The sequence below is a fragment of the Mirounga leonina genome, unplaced genomic scaffold, assembly GCF_011800145.1.
Source record: "Mirounga leonina isolate KUSES-001 unplaced genomic scaffold, KU_Mleo_1.0 Mir_173, whole genome shotgun sequence".
Lineage (NCBI taxonomy): Eukaryota > Metazoa > Chordata > Mammalia > Carnivora > Phocidae > Mirounga > Mirounga leonina.
This window is the reverse complement of record NW_023270447.1, coordinates 58035545-58055030: the sequence shown is the minus strand read 5'-3', so window position 1 is coordinate 58055030 and position 19486 is coordinate 58035545.

Sequence of the window (19486 nt, the reverse complement as noted above, 5' to 3'; positions counted from 1 at the left end):
TGAGCACTGGGCGGACTGGAGGCTCAGTGGCAGCTTGGGTGAGAAGTGCTCAGGGCTTGTAGCAGACAAGCTCACTGTGTGCAAGGGGCCAGGCACTGCTGGGTGCTCTGTGACACCTGCTGAATGAATGGAAGAATGAATGTGTGTAAACCCACAAGGAGATGTGACTTATTATTTTTTTTAAGTGGGTAATTAGGTAGTAGTAGGTAATTTAAAACATTATTCTATTTAATTCTTAGCAACACTATAAATAATGCATTATTAGCAACGTATTGTTGCTTAGACATTTGCTCAAGGTCAGATAGACAATAAAACAACTGTAATATGAAACTGGGTTAGTCTGGCTGCTTGGGCTTCCAGAAAGTCTTCTCTGATTCCCCAGTCCTCGGTGTCACAGATGTCACTCTTCTAGAACAGGCTATGCTGCCCAGCAGCAGGGCCAACGTACTAGCTTCCTGCTGCTGCCGTGATGAATTACCGAAACTCCTTGGCTTAAAACAACCCAAATGTAGTATCTCACAGTTCTGGAGGTCAGAAGTCCCAAATCAGTTTCACTGGGCTAAATTAAAGTCAAGGTGTTGACCTGTCTGTATTCCTCCTGGAGACTCTAGGGGAGAATCCATTTCTTTGCCTTTTCCAGCTTCTAGAGGCTGCTCGCATTCCTTGAATCGTGGCCCCTTCCTCCATCTTGAAGGCAGCCGATAGCATCTTCTCTTCTCTCTGACCTCTGCTTCCATCCTTTGATCTCTTTCTAATTCTCCTTTCTCTTACGAGGATTACGTTGTGATTACATATGCTTGTGATTATATTGGGCCCCCTGGGATGATCTAGGATCATCTCCCCATGTCAAGATCCTCAATGTAACCTTATCTTCAAAGTCCCTTTTGTCATAAAAGGTGAAATATTCACAGGCTTTGAGGCTTAGAACATGAATATCTTTGGAGGAGGGCCATTATTCAGATAATACCGGAGATGGAGGGTGGGCAGATGGATGCACCCAGGCCCAGAATGAGCCCCTATGTTTTGGCTAGCCTCCCTCAGCCTGGAGTGAAGGGTGGTGGGAAGGTGGTGGCCAGGTCCAGGCCCCATGTCTGGAGAATGCATCATCACTACCAGGGAGAGCTGAGACTGAAGGGAGAAATTCTCAGCTTAGGGAATTTTCAGGCTTGACACTTTTCCTGGTGAACATGGTGGACGGTTCCAGAAAGTTCTGTCTTCAACACTGCCTCCTCTCTAGAACCATTCTGTGCTCCTCAAGGCAGAAGATAACTACCAGCGAACTAGCCTGGGCTCTCTCTGGAAAGGGTAGATTCGTTGTCACCTTTTTATTTTTATTTTTATTTATTTTTAAGATTTTATTTTATTTATTTGACAGAGAGAGCACAAGCAGAGGGAGCGGCAGGCAGAGGGAGAAGCAGGCTCCCCATGTGATTCGGGGCTCCATCCCAGGACCCCGGGATCATGACCTGAGCTGAAGGCAGATGCCGACTGAGCCACCCAGGCGCCCCTCCTTGCCACCTTTTTAAATTATTATTTTTTATTCCTTAATAAGTTAAACCATGCTCCTCAGAGCATGGTAAACTCTCATCCTCAGTTGATACGAGACCCTCTGTTGCTTTATTTTCTTCTTTTGATCCTTGAGCCCTATTCTCATTCCTCTCCCTGACCTAGGCATACCCTCTAATGTTTTAGTATGTGTTTGGATATGTTTGTGTCTTTAAATATATATATGATTGTGTACCTATGTGTCTTACTATATATAAATATTCTTTTACAATAAGCTAACTTCCATAACGAATTGCCTCATATTTCAATGATTTAACGCAATAAAGATTTATTTTTCACTTACAGGGGGAGTACAGGTGTTCCTGCTCGGACTCCTCTCTTCCACTGTCCATTTCAGGTCCCAGGTTCCTTCCATTTTTCTGGTGGTGATAGCCTGATTCTGCATCATAAAGTTCCTGTCAATTTTTTGCCAAATTGTTTTAACATCTATTAATGTCTGTTTTATAAATTGGTTAATTCACTAGAGATTACAAAATGATGACTTTTCTAATGCTGTTATGCCCTCTTTTATTCTAATTCTATAGAGAAAAACTTTTTCACATCCTCTAGGACTATTTCGTTACCCAAAAATAAAGTTTATACCAGAATAGCAAGATGAATGCTTAAATGTCTTCCCTTATTTATCACTGTTAAAGTAGTAAATTGATGCCCTAGCAACTTGATGTTCGACGATTTTGTTTTGTTTTGCTCTCTCTTTAAATTATTATTGTGAATTTGTAGTTTTTAATATATTTAATGTCTTTTAATCACTTGCAGTTGTTTTGTTTTTATAAAATGTCAAGCATAGACAAAAGTAGACAAAGTAGTACAGTTGACCCTTGAACGATGCCATAGGTTAGGGGCACTAACCCCCTGCCCAGTTGAAAATCCACATGTAACTTTTGACTCTGCAAAAACTTAACCACTAATAGCCTAATGTTGACTAGAAGCCTTACTGATAACAGAAACAGTCGATTAACACATATTTTGTAGTGATATGTACTACATATTTTTTCCTTACAATAAAGTAAGGTAGAGAAAAGAAAATGTTAAGAAAATCATAAGGAAGAGAAAATACATTTATAATAGTATACTGTATTTATAAAAACAAAATCCATGTGTAAGTGAACCTGCACAGTTCAAACCCATTTTTCAAAGGTCAGCTGTATAGTGTATAAACCACTCCCCCACACACAGACAAACATACATATGGTAAAATACCTCATGAGTACATATTAATACTTTCAATTCAAATTCAAGATTAAAGAGCTTTTACTCAATCTCTTGTCTAGTTCCTTTTTTCTGTACCAAGAATCCTGGTTTTCAAGGATGCAGGTGATAATAGAATTAGGATACTCCATAATTACTCATTTCTTTTATCTAATCCACAAAGCGCTCTCAGAATAACAATACTACCACCAATATGATTACTGAAAACATTAAGAAAGCATTTTGCAAATGCATTTCCCATTCTCTACTTCATTAAAAAACTTTGTAGTAAATCATTGTCAGGGAATATAATCATTATATAATAGATCTCTCCTTCTTAGCCCTTATATGTTTTAGTTCTACAAGTAATCTTATAATTAACATTAATCTCTAGTCTTTACGTCATTCTACTCTCTTTGGTTGTCGGAAGCTGATTTTCTAGTAGATTACCCAGGAAGGGCACTTGGCAATGGTGTTTTCTGAGATCTTACATGTTGATAAGTCTGTGCCCTTTATTATTTTTTTTTAATTTTTAAAGAACTTTAGATGTTTTCTCATTTGTTTTTTTTGTAAGATTTTACTTATTTATTTGACAGAGAGAGACGCAGTGAGAGAGGGAACACAAGCAGGGGGCAGTGGGAGAGGGAGAAGCAGGCCTCCTGCGGAGCAGGGAGCCCGATGCGGGGCTCGATATGGGGCTCGATCCCAGGACCCTGGGATCATGACCTGAGCCAAAGGCAGACGCTTAACAACTGAGCCGCCCAGGCGCCCCAGTCTGTGCCCTTTATACTTACAAAGTCTGTTTTGCTAGGTTCACACTTTCCTTTCTTGGGTCTCTTAAATGTTACTTCATTTTCTTCTGGCATAAAGTGTTACTGTTAAAGCCTAATGATGGGGGCGCCTGGGTGGCTCAGTCAGTTGGGCGTCTGCCTTCGGCTCAGGTCATGATCCCAGGGTCCTGGGATCGAGCCCCGCATCGGGCTCCCTGTTCAGCGGGAAGCCTGCTTCTCCTTCTCCCTCTCCCACACCCCCTGCTTGTGTTCCCTCTCTCGCTGTGTCTCTCTCTGTCAAATAAATCAATAAAATCTTAAAAAAAAAAAAAAGCCTAATGATGATTTAATTTTTCCTCTGTGTGTGTGTGTTTAGATGCCCAAAGGATTTTTTCATTCTTTTTTAAAGATTTTATTTATTTATTTGACGGAGAGAGACACAGCGAGAGAGGGAACACAAGCAGGAGGAATGGGAGAGGGAGAAGCAGGCTTCCCACTGAGCAGGGAGCCCGATGTGGGGCTCGATCCCAGGACCCTGGGATCATAACCTGAGCTGAAGGCAGACGCTTAACGACTGAGCCACCCAGGCGCCCCAGGATTTTTTCATTTTCTTTAAGGTTCAGTCATTTTAGGGGTGCCTGGCTGGCTCAGTCGCTGGAGCATACGACTCAAGATCTCAGGGTTGTGAGTTCAAGCCCTACATTGGGTGTAGAGATTACTTAAGAATAAAATCTTTAAGGGGCGCCTGGGTGGCTCAGTTGGTTAAGCGACTGCCTTCGGCTCAGGTCATGATCCTGGAGTCCTAGGATCGAGTCCCGCATCGGGCTCCCTGCTCAGTGGGGAGTCTGCTTCTCCCTCTGCCCCTCCCCCCTCTCATGTGCTCTCTCTCATTCTCTCTCTCTGAAATAAATAAAACCTTTAAAAAAAAAGAATAAAATCTTTAAAATAAAGTAAACATCATTTTATTAGAATGGCTTTTTGCAGGTCATTTTGGGACCACATTCTCAGCTTTGCAGTATGCTCTTTGAAGACATAGTTTTGAGGTTTTCCTTTATTTCAGGAAACTTTCTAGAATAGTTTTTAGTATTCTAGTCCTTTGCTCTGGTTTTCTTCTTCGGGAACTCATCTATCCGATTTTTTTCTTTTTGCCCATTTTCATTATTTGTCAATGTCTAACTTTATCTCTTCATATTTTTTAATTTTTAAACATTTCCTCTTTTCCATTGTATATCTAAGGCATCATCTTTTGTGCTCACTGTTCTTGTGTACTTTCTAGTTTAGTCTTCACTTCTAAAATGATCTTTTTCTTTCATTTCTCATCCGTCCTGAGTACTGTTGCATCATGTCTGAATTTTTCTGATTCTGATTTATGTTGCCCTTTCATGTATCGTATCATGTTCTTAGTGTCTTTTGGCTTGTTGTGAAATAGTAGTTAGGAGTTGTGGTCTGTTTTGTGGCATGCCTTTCTGGTGTGCTCCATTATCCGTAGTAATGTGACTTTTATGGTTCTTTTATGATAACTATATGGGATTTGACCTTGATACTTTTGTATTGTTCATTTTCTGTGAAATTAGTTTTCCTGAACTGAAAAAATGAGGTGGGGCTCGGAAAAACTTTTATCACATCACAGAGCTCCCTCCTCTGTTACTTTGTCCGGCTTGCTTTCTGGGATATCCTGGCTCTGTTCCCCTCCTCTAGCCTCTTTCCTTTCCTTCTTCTGTGTTGTCCCCACCTTACTACATTTTGATTCCACTCCAAGCAACTTCTCCTCGGTGTGTGGCATGGTACTAGAAGGAAGCTGTGGTGGGTCAATTTGACAGTTCATAGGAGCCATACCTGCCCCAGTCCCTTCGACTTTCTCACTGCAGGCCCTCGGCACTCTCCTGCTATTTTAGATGGCAGATCCCTCCTAGTTTCATTTACTGTTCTCAATTGGCCTGTCTTGGTTCCGGTGACTATCTGTAGGCTTTTTTGAGCTCTGTTCTTATTCTGTCAGAGGCCATCCCTTTGTTTCCTTTTTTCTCTTGCACCAATGCTGATCCTGTGCAGGTCTGGTGGCTGTTGGTGGTTTGTTCCCACTTGCTTTTATTGGGGGGTTGTGGAGATGCCTTTGTCACCAAATTTTGTTGTAAGTGCTGTCCGTGTTTTTTTCTTTTTAATTTTACTCTCCAGTCACCACCTAAATTTTTATGCGGGGATAGACATAGAACTATGCTGCCACCATTACCATCGTCTTCCCAGAATCTTCTCCTTTTATCCTTTGATGTCTATAAAATCTGTCGTCACATCCCCTCTTTCATTCCTGATATAAAAAATTTGTGCTTCTTTGTTTTATTCTTGACCAATCTTCCTAGGAGTTTGCCCATTTTATTAATATTTTTAAAGAACCAACTTTTTTTGCCAAACCATAAATTCCACATTCCAAAGTTTAGTAAGTTAAGTAATAAGCTTGAGACCTGTGGCATTATTTATGATTTGAATGACTAGCCTTCAAAATTAGGACACTACTGGGGCGCCTGGGTGGCTCAGTCGTTAAGTGTCTGCCTTCGGCTCAGGTCATGGTCTCAGGGTCCTGGGATCGACAGCCCCGCATTGGGCTCCCTGCTCAGCGGGAAGCCTGCTTCTCCCTCTCCCACTCCCCCTGCTTGTGTTCCCTCTCTCGCTATGTCTCTCTCTCTGTCAAATAAATGAAATCTTTAAAAAAAAAAACAACAACCAATTTTTTGGCTTTGTTAATTTTCTCTATTGTTCATTTTGTATGTCATTGAAATTTAATCTTTATTTCCTTTATTCTATTTGGGTTTAATTTGCTCCTCTTTCTCTAGTTTCTTAGGTGGAAACTTAGATAATTGATTTTTAAGCCTCTATTTTCTTTTCTTTTTTTTTTTAAAGATTTTATTTATTTATTTGACAGAGAGAGACATAGCGAGAGAGGGAACACAAGCAGGGGGAGTAGGAGAGGGAGAAGCAGGCCTCCCGCTGAGCAGGGAGCCCGATGCGGGGCTCGATTCCAGGACCCTGAGATCATGACCTGGGCCGAAGGCAGACGCTTAACGACTGAGCCACCCAGGTGCCCCTCTATTTTCTAATATAAGCTATAAATTTCTCTCTAAGTACTGATTTACCTGCATTTCATACTTTTTTTTTCCTTTTGAGAGAGCGAGCTGAAGGGACAGAGGGAGAGAGAGAATCTTAAGAAGGCTTCATGGCCAGCATGGAGCCCTACTCGAGGCTCAATCCCATAACCCTGAGATCATTACCGTAGCAGAAATCAAGAGTCCGATGCTTAACTGACTGAGCCACTCAGGTGCCCCCATCTCATACATTTTTAATATATTTTATTATTATTGTTATTATTATTATTATTATACAGTTAAAAAATGTTTTATGATTTCCTTTGCTATTTCTTCTTTGGCCCATGAGTTAATTAGAAACATTGCTTACCAGGTATTTGTGGCTTTTTAGAAAGCCTGTTATTGATTTCTTTTTTTTTTTTTTAAAGATTTTATTTATTTGAGAGAGAGAATGAGATAGAGAGAGAGAGCATGAGACAGGGGAGGGTCAGAGGAAGAAGCAGACTCCCTGCCGAGCAGGGAGCCCGATGCGGGACTCGATCCTGGGACTCCAGGATCATGACCTGAACCGAAGGCAGTCGCTTAACCAACTGAGCCACCCAGGCACCCTGATTTCTAATTTAAATCTAGAAAATATATTCTGTATGATGTCTATTTTTAAAAATTTATTGAGATTTTTTTTATGGTCCAGAATATGACCTTTCTGGCTGAATGTTCCCATACCCCCTTGAAAAGAACATGCACTTTGCAGTTGTTGTGTATGATGTTATACAAATGTCAATTAGGTCAAAGTATTCGATAGCGTTGGTTTTGTATATCCTTGCTGATTTTTTTTTTTTAAGATTTTATTTATTTATTTGAGAGAGAGCGCACATGAGAGGGGGGAGGGTCAGAGGGAGAAGCAGACTCCCTGCTGAGCAGGGAGCCCGATGCGGGACTCAATCCCGGGACTCCAGGATCACGACCTGGGCCGAAGGCAGTCGCTTAACCAACTGAGCCACCCAGGCGACCTATCCTTGATAAATTTTTATCTGCACCGTGCTCAGCGGGGAGTCAGCTTAAGGATTCTCTCTCTCCCTCTGCCCTTACCCCGACTCATGTGCACACACTCTCTCTCTCTCAAATAAGTAAATAAATCTTTAAAAATAAATAAATAGGGGCACCTGGGTGGCTCAGACATTAAGTGTCCGCCTTCGGCTTAGGTCATGATCCCAGGGTCCTGGGATCAAGCCCCGCTTCGGGCTCCCTGCTCAGCGGGAAGTCTGCTTCTCCCTCTCCCACTCCCCCTGCTTGTGTTCCCTCTCTCACTGTGTCTCTCTCTGTCAAATAAATAAATAAAATCTTAAAAAAAAAAAAAAAAATCAAGGTGCCAGCAGGGTTGCATTCTTTTGGGAGCCCCTAGGGGAGAAACTGTTCCCTTTCCTTTTCCAGCTTCTAGAGGCCATCTGCTCTCGGACACTGATTCCTCTGCCTCCCTCTTCCATTTTTAAGGATACTTCTGATTTCTTTGGACCAGATAATCCAGGATGATCTCTCCATCTCCAGGTCATCTGATTAGCAACCTTAATTCACCTTTGTCAAGTAACCTATCATATTCACGGATTCTGGAGATTAAGCCAGGGACATCTTTGATGGGCCATTATTCTGCCTACCACACCCACATATTTATCATTTCTGGTGATCTTCATGCCTTCCTGTAGATTATTTGGTGTCATTTTCCTTTAGTCTGAAGAACTTTCCTTAGCATTTTTCGTAGTATGAGTCTGGTGGTGATGATTCTCTGTGTTTGTTGATCTGAACCTGTATTTATTCTGCTTTCATTTTATTTTTAAAAAACTAAAATAACCCGAACAGCTTCCCGTCAGCCGGTGCCCGCGCTTCGTGGTGGTCCCTCGTGCCTGGTCGTCTCCCGGGGCGGCGCTGGGTCCCCCACATCGTGTTCGGAGACAAGAGCTGAAGGGACAGCCCAACATGCGGCTCAGCCTGGGGTCAGAGCCTGCGACGTGCCCTGACCCGAGGGTCCGGGGGGCGCCCGTGACCCCCTGCGCATCCGGGCACCTGGTGGGTGGGCTGTGGTGTTTACACGTTGGACTCAGGGATCCTCCCCTGGCCCTGCAGGGGCTGGGAGGGGCGGGTGGGCGAGTTCGTCCTGCTCCTGGACCACCCGCTAGAATGGACTTTCCACGCAGCATAAAGTAGATTCCACCCCCCCAAAAAAAACTAAAATAAACTTTATTGAGGTATAATTTATATATAATAAAATGAACCTACTTTACATATACAGTTTGATGAGTTTTGACAATGTATACACTCATGTAATCATTATCACAATCAATACATAGAACATTTTAATCATTTCAAAAATGTATCGCATGCCCCTTTGCAGTCAGGCTCTCTACTGCCCTGGCTCCAAGCAACCACAGATCTGCTTTGTATCAATCAAGATTAGTTTCTTCTTGTTTTAAAATTTCATATAAATAGAATAATACAATATGTACTTTTTAAAAAAAGATTTTATTTATCCCCACAGATATTTTATTTATTTATTTATTTATTTATTTATTTATTTATTTATTTATTTATTTATCCCCACAGAGCAGGGAGCCCAACGCGGAACTCAATCCCAGGACGCTGGGATCACGACCCGAGCCCAAGGCAGGTACATAACCTGACTGAGCCAGCCAGGCGCCCACAATATGTACATTTTCATATCTGGCTTTTTTTGTTCAGCATCATGTTTTTGAGATTCACACATGTACGTATCAAGAGTTTGTTACTTGTTACTGCTAAGAAGTATTCAATTGTTATTTGTTAATCCATTGACTTATTGATGGATATTTTAGTTGTTTCTAGTTCCTTGCTCTGAATTAAGATTCTGTGAGCATTCATGTACAAGCCTTTTTGTCAACATTTTTTTAAACATTTGTTTATTGAATAAATACCTCTCTTGGATGAATACCTAAGAGTGGAATGGGTGAGTTCTATGGCAAGTATAATTTTAAAAGACACTGTCAACCCTTTTCCCAAAGTGCTTGTGACATTTTACATTCCAACAAACTATGTGAGTTCCAGTTGCTCTACATCCTCCCCAACCCTTAGTATTGTCAGTCTTTTTAATTTTAGCTATTTTAATAGGTATGTAGAGGTATCTAATTTGCATACATTTTCATTTTTTGTCTTTGAAACTATTAATAACTGCATTAAAATTCTTGTCTGCTAATTTTAACACCTGTGTCATTTTGGGGGAGGTTTTATTGATGACTTAATGCATCACATTTCCTGTTTCTTCACTTGTCTACTATTCTTTGTTGGATGCCGGACATTATGAATGATATGTTTTGGGATTCTCTTATGTTCTTTTTTTGTTTGTTTTAAAGATTTTATTTATTTTTTGACAGAGACACAGCGAGAGAGGGAACACAAGCAGGGGGAGTGGGAGAGGGAGAAGCAGGCTTCCCGCAGAGCAGGGAGCCCACCCAATGCAGGCAATCCCAGGACCCTGGGATCATGACCTGAGCCAAAGGCAGACGCTTAACGACTGAACCACCCAGGCGTCCCTGTTATGTTCTTTTGAAGAATGGTTTTTGTTTTAGCAGGAAGCTAACTTGGCTAGACTTCGATTCCAAATTCTCTCTCCAGCAGTGGGCAAAAGCTGAAATCTTCACCCAGTTCTAAATGTTGGGAGAATTTTAAAAATGTGACACAGACATAAAGTGAGCAAATACTGTTGAAAAAAAAATGGCACTGATAGACTTGCTTGGCACAGGATTGCAGAAACCTTCAATTTGTAAAAAAAACAAACAAACATTATCTGTCAAGTGCAATAAAGTGAAGCTCAATAAAATGAAGTATGCCCGTATAGTTGGAGATTTCAACACCCTTTTCTAAGCATTTAATAGAAGGACTAGACAGAAAATGGGCACAAATATTAGAAATAATAGCACTGTCAACCAACAGGATCTAATGGACAATACTCCACCAAGCAACAGCATGATATATATTCTTTTAGAATGCCCACTGATATCTTGATACCAAGATAGACCATATCCTGAGCCAGAAAACAAATTTCAATAGCAAATAATAATAATAATAAAGAATTGAAATCATATAGAGTGTATTCTCTAGCCACAACGAATCATTAGGAATCAATAACAGAGATTATAAAATTTATTAATAGTTGGAACTAAACACATTTCTAAATAATCCATTGGCCAAAGAAGAAGTTTCAAGGGAAAAAATATATTGAACTGAATAGAAATGAAAATACAAAATATCAAAATTTGTGGGACACAGCTACAGCAGTGTGGAGAGGGAATTTTATGGCATACATTAGAAAAGAGGAAAAATCTTGGGGCACCTAGGTGGCTCAGTCCTTAAGTGTCTGCCTTCGGCTCAGGTCATGATCCCGGCGTCCTGGGATCGAGCCCTGCATCAGGCTCTCTGCTCCACGGGAAGCCTGCTTCTCCCTCTCCCACTCCCCCTGCTTGTGTTCTCTCTCTAGCTGTGTCTCTCTCTGTCAAATAAATAAATAAAATCTTTAAAAAAAAAGGAGGAAAAATCTCAAATCAATAACCTAAACTTCCAACTGAAGCATCTGGAAAAAGAAGAGCAAAATAAACCCAATGAAGGCAGAAGTAAGAAATAATACAGACAAGGGGCGCCTGGGTGGCTCAGTCATTAAGCGTCTGCCTTCAGCTCAGGTCATGATCCCGGAGCCCCGGAATCGAGCCCCACATTGGGCTCCCTGCTCGGCGGGAAGCCTGCTTCTCCCTCTCACACTCCCCTTGCTTGTGTTCCCTCTCTCGCTGTGTCTCTCTCTGTCAAATAAATAAATAAAATCTTAAAAAAAAAAAAAAAAAGAAAGAATACAGACAAGAACAGAAATTAGTGAAGTTGAAAACTGATTAACGGGTCTTAATTTATAAAGGTGACTGATAATACAGAGAAATCAATGTCACTAAAAGAGAGGTTTAATGTTACTGCTCATAATTCCCCTAGAAACAAGAAGCACAGCTCACCATGCAGGGCCATGGGGGAAGCACCAGTATCAATCAGGAGGCAGAAAGGAGCAAAGGGAAGGCATAGGCCACAATCTTTATTGGGGTTCCATGGGAAAGGTAGGGCAGGGTGGATAAACAGTTTAGGATTGGTTAATTTGAATAATTCTGGTGGCCTTTGGGGCATAAGGGCAGCCTCTGGTTGTCTGGAACCTGGCCTTGGTTGATCTAGGGTAGGGTGAATATTGGCTTGATGTGTGGTTAAAAAAAGGAAGTAGTTGGGGCTATAGACTTGGGATTAACTGAAGGGTTTATAACATGATTTTCAATGCCTGTGAAAGCTGGATTTCAGGAGAGATGTAAACAACTTTGGTCATTAGTTTGGCCCTGTGATTAATGGGTGCCAAATAGACAAATGCAGAATCTAAGAAAACGCAGAAGAAAAACAGAAATAGAGAAAATCAATGACACAAAGAATTGGTTCTTTGCAACGATCAATAAAATTGACAAATCTCCAGCAAGGCTGTTGAAGGACAAAAAGAGAAGACACAAATTAATTATATTAGTGATGAAACAGGGAATATCACTACAGACCCTGTAGACATCAAAAATACAGTAAGGGTATGCTACAAACAACTCTACACATATAAATTCAACAACTTAAACAAAATGGACCAATTCCTCAAAAAATACAAAGTACCACAACTTATCCAATACAAAATAGATAATTTGAATAGTCCCATAACTATTAAGGAAATTTAATTCATAATTTAAAAACTCCCATAAAAGAGATCTCTAGGTACTGATGGTTTCACTTAAGAATTCCAACAAATATTTATTTTATTTTATTTTTTTAAGATTTTAAAAAAAAATTTATTTATTTGACAGAGAGAGACACAGTGAAAGAGGGAACACAAGCAGGGGGAATGGGGAAGGGAGACACAGGCTTTCCGTGGAGCAGGGAACCTGACATGGGGCTCAATCCCAGGACCTTGGGATCATGACCTGAGCCGAAGGCAGATGCTTAATGACTGAGCCACCCAGGCACCCCTCCACCAAACATTTAAAGAAAAATTAACACCAATTTTACACAATCTCTTCTAGAAAATAGAAGAGAATACTTCCCAATTCATATTATAAAATTAAGTATTACCCTGATTCCAAAACCAGACAAAAACAGCACAAAAAAGAAACTACAGACTAATGTCCTTAATGAATATAGATGCAAAAGTTGTTAAGAGAATATTAACAAATAGAATTCAATAACATATAAAAAGATTTTTACACTATCATCAATAGGGTTTATTTCAGGGATGCAAAGCCAGTTCAATATTTGAAAATCAATCAATGTAATCCACCATATTAACAGTCTAAAGAAGAAAAATCACATGATTGTATTAATTGATATAGAAAAAGCATTTGACAAAATTCAACAGCCATTCATGATAAAACCTAAGATAGGAATAGAGGGGAACTCTTCAAGTTGTTAAAAAAGCATCGACAAAACCCCTACAGTTCGGGGTGCCTGGGTGGCTCAGATTATGATCCCAGGGTCCTGGGATCGAGCCCTGCATTTGGGGTCCCTTGCTCAGCAGGGAGTCTGCTTTTCCCTCTCCCCCTGCCCCTGCTCCTGCTCTCTCTCTCTCTCTCTCTCGTGCACTGTCTCTCTAATAAAGAAATAAAATCTTTAAAGAACAACAACAACCCTATCGTTAACATTACACATAGTGGTGGAAGACTGACTGTTTTCACCCTAAACTGGGAACAAGATAAGGATGTCTTCTTTTACCACTCTCACTCAACAGTTCTAAACCAGTACAATAAGGCAAGAAAAGGAAATAAAATGCATACACATTAGAAAGATAAATAAAACTGTTCCTATGTGTAGAGGACAAGATTGTCTACACGGAAATCCCAAGGAATCTACAAAAAACTTCCTAGAACAAGTGACTTCATCAAGGTCACAGATTACAAAATAAATATCCCAAAACCAGTTGCATTTTAGGGTGCTTGGCTGGCTCAATTGGTAGAGCATGCAACTCTTGATCTTGGGGTTATGAGCTCGAGCCCCACATTGGGTGTAGAGATTTTTTTTTTTTTAAGATTTTATTTATTTATTTAATTGACAGAGAAAGAGACATAGCAAGAGATGGAACACAAGTAGGGGGAGTAAAGGAGGGAGAAGCAGGCTTCCTGCGGAGCAGGGAGCCTGATTCAGGGCTCGATCCCAGGACCCTGGAGCCATGACCTGAGCTGAAGGCAGTCGCTTAACCAACTGAGCCACCCAGGTGCCCCGGGTGTAGAGATTACTTTAAAAAAAAGTCAATATAAGCAATGACCACATGGCTACTGAAAATAAAAATACAATACTGTTATCTAGAACTAATGATGTAATGTATGGGGATTAACATAAGAATAACAAAATAAATAAATAAAAATTTAAAAAAATACAATACTGTTTACAATAAAAAAAAAAGAAAAACAGAAATACTTAGGATAAATGTGAAAAAACATGTACAGGGTGTGTATACTGAAAACTACACAATGTCAATGAATGAAATAAAAGAAAATCTATATAAATGGAGAGATATGGATGCCTCGGTGGCTCAGTCAGCTAAGTGTCTGCCTTTGGCTCAGTCATGATCCCGGAGTCCTGGGATTGAGTCCTGCCTTGGGCTCTTTGCTTATCAGGGAGCCTGCTTCTCCCTCTGCCTGTAGCTCCCCCTGCTTGTGCTCTCTCTCTCTCTGACAAATAAATAAATAAATAAATAAATAAATAAATAAATAAATAATCTTTAAAAAAAATCCAAGGGTAACTTAAAAAAAAATGGAGAGATATACTTTGTTCAGGGATTGGTAGATTCAATCTGGTAAAGATGTTAATTCTCTCCAAACTGGTATATGGATTTAATGAAATTCCTATCAAAATCATAGCAAGATTTTTTTGTAAACATTGACAAGACTATTTTCAAATTTATATGGAAAGACAAAGGAACTAGAAGAGCTAACACAACTTTGAAAAATAAAATAAAATGGGAGGACTCCGTCTACTCAATTTCAAGATTTACATACCTACAGTAATCAAAACTGTAGTATTGGTGGAGGGTTAGACACATAGATCAATGAAATGAAATAAAGATCCAGAAATATACCCACATGAACATGCACAATTGATTTTTGGCAAAGGTGCAAAAACAACTCAATGGAGGAAAGACAGGCTTTTCAACAAATATTTGTTGAAGTGAATTTCTAGGCCCAAGTTGGAGCCAATTCTGTGTCATGTCAGCAAACAGAAACTTAGATAACTTTCAGGTCCTTAAAAATGCTCTGCTTGACCAGAAACAAAGTATATCCACTCAGCCAGTCTCCAAACACCAAGCCAACCCTGGGCTCTATATTCATTTCCTGTTCCTTCTCACCCCAGAAAAGGTTCACTATGTTGTCCCAGCCAATCAGATATTTTCTATTATTCTCTTCCTTGTTCTTTATTCTTGATCCTATAAAAGCTTCCTGCCTTCTGCCCATTTAGCTGTTCTCCAAATGGAGACTGACCACTTCATGAAGTATTAAAGTTTGTATTACCTAAATTGTCATCTTCTTCTTCTTTTTTTTTTTTTAAGATTTTATTTATTTATTTGAGACAGAGAGAATGAGAGACAGAGAGCATGAGAGGGAGGAGGGTCAGAGGGAGAAGCAGACTCCCTGCCGAGCAGGGAGCCCGATGCGGGACTCGATCCCGGGACTCCAGGATCATGACCTGAGCCGAAGGCAGTCGCCTAACCAACTGAGCCACCCAGGCGCCCCTTCTTCTTCTTTTTAAATTTTATTTATTTATTTGTCAGAGAGAGAGCACAAGCAGGGGGAGTGGGAGAGGGAGAAGCAGGCTCCCTGCCGAGCAAGGAGCCTGATGTGGGACTTGATCCCAGAACCCTGGGATCATGACCTGAGCCGAAGGCTGACACCTAACGACTGAGCCACCCAGGCGCCCCTAGACAAAATATTCTTAACACCAAAGTCATGATCCATAAAAAGGAAAATTTGATAAATTGTACTTTGTCAAAATTAAAAATGCTTGTTCTGGGGCACCTGGAGAGCTCAGTCAGTTGTGTCTGACTCTTGGTTTCAGCTGGGGTCATGATCTTGGGGGTGTGGGATCCAGCCCCCTGTCAGGCTCCAATGGTCAGCAGGGAGTCTGCTTGAGATTTTCTTTCTCCCTCTACCCCTCCCCCTGCTCTCTCTCTCTCACGCATGTGCGCACACACTCTCTCTCAAATAAATAAATAAATAAATCTTTTGGGAAAATGCTTGTTCTGTAAAAGACTCTGTTAAGAGGATTAAAAAAAACAAGCTACAGAATGGGAGAAAATATTTACAAACCATATATCTGACAAAGGGCTAGAATATATAAAACATGCTAAAAACTCCACAGTAAAAAACAATTCAATTAGAAAATGGGCAAAAGATATGAGACATTTCACTGAGGAGGATATACAGATGTCAAATAAGCCTTGTAAAGATGTTCAATGTCACAAGCAATTAGGGAAATGCAAATTAAAATCACAATGAGATGTTACTTCACACCTATCAGAATAGCTATAGTAAAAAATAGTGACAACATCAAATTTGTGAGGACTTGGAAAAACTGGATCACTCAAACATAGCTGGTGGAAATGTAAAATGGTACAGCCACACTGGAAGACATTTCGTCAGTTTTTTCTTTTTATATATTTATTTTAAAGATTTATTTATTTATTTGAGAGAGAGAGGGAACAGGCAGAGGGAGAGAATATCTAAGCAGATGCCTGCAGAGCCCAACGGGGCGGGGGGCGGGCCCTCGATCTCATGATCTCTCATGAGGTCAGAACCTGAGCTGAAACCAAGAGTCAGACACTTAATGGACTGAGCCACCAAGGTGCCCCTGTCAGTTTTTTAAAAAACTAAACATGCAACTACTCTACAACCTAGCAATTGCACTCCGGAGCATGTATCCCGCAGAATGAAGACTTATCACACAAAAATCTACACACAAATGCTTACAGCAGTTCATAATAGCCAACACTGGAAACAACCCAGATGTAATTAAATAAACTGAGGTACATCCATACCATAGAAAACTACTCAGCAATAATAAGGAACAAATTGTTACACATAATGCAACAATACAGATGAATCTCTGGAGGATTATGCTGACTGAAAAAGCCAATTTAAAAAAGTTGCATACTATGTAATTCCATTTATATAACATTCTTGAAATGACAGAACTATAGAAATGGAGAACAGATTATTGGTTGCCAGGGATTAAGGAAGGGGTAGAGGTGGGACAGAAGTGGATGTGGCTATAAAAGGTCAACATGAGGGATCGTTGGGCGGTGATGGAAATGTTCTGTATCATGACTGTATTATTGGTAATATCTTGGTCATGATGTTGTATGATGGTTTTACAAGATACCATTAGGGGTGGGGAAAGGGTACATAGGATCTCTCTGTATTATTTCTTGCAACTGCCTGCAAATCTGCAATTATCTCAAAATAAAACATTTAATTAAAAAGATCAGTAAGTGGGGCTCCTGGGTGGCTCAGTCATTTGAGTGTCCAACTCTTGGTTTTGACTCAGGTCATGATCTCAGGGTTGTGAGATGGAGCCAGCATCAGGCTCAGCACTGGGCAGGGAGTCAGCTTGGGATTCTCTCCCTCTGCCCCTCCCCCACTTATCTCTCTCAAAAATAAATAAGTAAAATCTTTAAAAAGATCAGTAAGTAAAACATTATTGCCCTCCACCACCCAAATAATAATAGTTATCATCAGAGGCAGATTTACCATGAAGCTAAGGGTAAGCTTCAGGGCCCATCTGCATAGACCCTGCGAGTGCTGGAAGTTAGTAGAGATTTGTAATCAGTGTTCTAATTGGGGAGAAGCCAGATTGTAACAGGAAGCATTTCTAATCAACTGCCTAGAGAAGTTTCAGAGGAAAGGGACCTAAATTTCCAAGATTCCATAATTGGGTACTCTTTTCCTCATTCTAAGCAAATATTAATATGTGTACCTAATTTTAGAGGGTCTCAACAAGTACTTAACAAAAGGTTCAGGCCCCACAAAACCCGGCTCTGACCCTCCTTAGCAAGGTGGCTAAGGACAATGACTCTGGAGCCACACACTAGGTATGTGACTCTAGACAAGTTACTGGTTTCTCGTAGCCTCTTTCTTCATCTATAAAATGGGGACAATAATAAACCTACCTCATAGTTGTGAGTACTAAATGAATTATTATATCTCAGAAGCTTGGAAGTGCTTGGTAGTAAATGTTATGTATACCATTATTATTATTAGTGAGCACCTAGGTTGTCCCTGGCACGGTGTTGAGGACTTTATTTATTTTTTATTATTTTTTTAAGATTTTATTTATTTGACAGAGAGAGAGAGCGTGAGCACAAGCAGGGGGAGTGGGAGAGGGAGAAGCAGGCTCCCCCTTGAACAGGGAGCCCCATGCAGGGCTTGATCCTAGGACCCTGGGATCATGACCTGAGCTGAAGGCAGAGGCTTAACCAAATGAGCCACCCAGGCGCCCCTATTTATTTATTTTTAAAGATTTTATTTATTTTTTTAAGTAGGCTCCACGCCCAACTTGGGGGTGAACTGAATCCTGAGGTCAAGAGCAGCTTGCTCCACCAAATGAGCCAGCCAGGCGCCCCTATGTTGAGTATTTTAAACGCTGATTTATTTAATTCTCAGAATAACCTTGTGGGGAAAGTACTAATAGAATGCACATTTTATTTTTTTTTTAAGATTTGTTTTTAAATATTCATTTATTTGAGAGAGTGAGAGAGAGCACAAGCGCGGGAGTGAGGGGGGTGGGGCAGAGGGAGAGGGAGAAGCAGATTCCCAGCTGAGCAGTGAGCCCAATGTGGGGCTTGAGCCCAGGACTCAGGCATCATGACCTGAGCTGAAGGCAGACACTTAACCAACTGAGCCACCCAGGCGCCCCTATTTATTTTAGAGAGAGAGAGAGGGAGGTGGTAAGGGGCAGAGGGAGAGAGAGAGTCTTAAGCCAACCCCATGCTGTAGCTCAGAGGCTGGGCTCGAACTCAGGAGGCTGAGATCACCACCGGAACTGAAGCCAAGAGTCAGACGCTTAACTGCACCACCCAGGCGTCCCTAGAAAGTATATTTTTGATGTGAAGAAACTGAAGTTTTGAGAGATAGAGTCGTTAAGTCTCGATGCCAAGAATCACACTTCCACCAACATGATTTTGCCTAGATAAGAAAGGCAGCTTCCTTCAAGAAACCCCTGATCAAAGAATCACATCCCCAAGGGTGGTATCACTGCCGGAGCAGTGCTGGAGGTAGGCACTCAGCGCCAAAGACTCCTGCCACCCTCCGGGTGGGCGAGATCTGACTCCGAACCTGCATCACAGCTCCAGGCCCAGCACAGGGGAAGTGCAGAAGCGTGCCGTCCTTCTTGACACGCAGACTGGCGACTACTCCTCCACACCCCAGTCTGATGCAAACGTCACTTCAGTAGCCTGCTCCGCCCACGTCGCCCAACCGCTCCTGTCACTGTTGGCCCCGCCCATCCCCCTAAGTCCCACCTCCTAGCAGGTCCGTTTAGCCTCAGCTCCAGCGCCCGCGCCCCGCGGTGACTGCAGCACAAGGCCCGCCCCCTTCCTGGGGTCGCGAGCGCCGAACGCATCGAACGCAGCCAATAGGTGGTGCGGCGGCAGCACCGCGGGAGGTTCGATTCACTGGGCCTGGCGGGTCCGGGGACTCCTGGCGGCTGTTAACGCGCGTTTTGGGAAGAGGAAGGTTGAAGCGGGAGTGCTACGGTCCGGATTCACTTTTGCTGTTCTTTCCAGCTCTTCCTGGTATTCCCTTCCCAAGCCCGGGTCTTTTACTT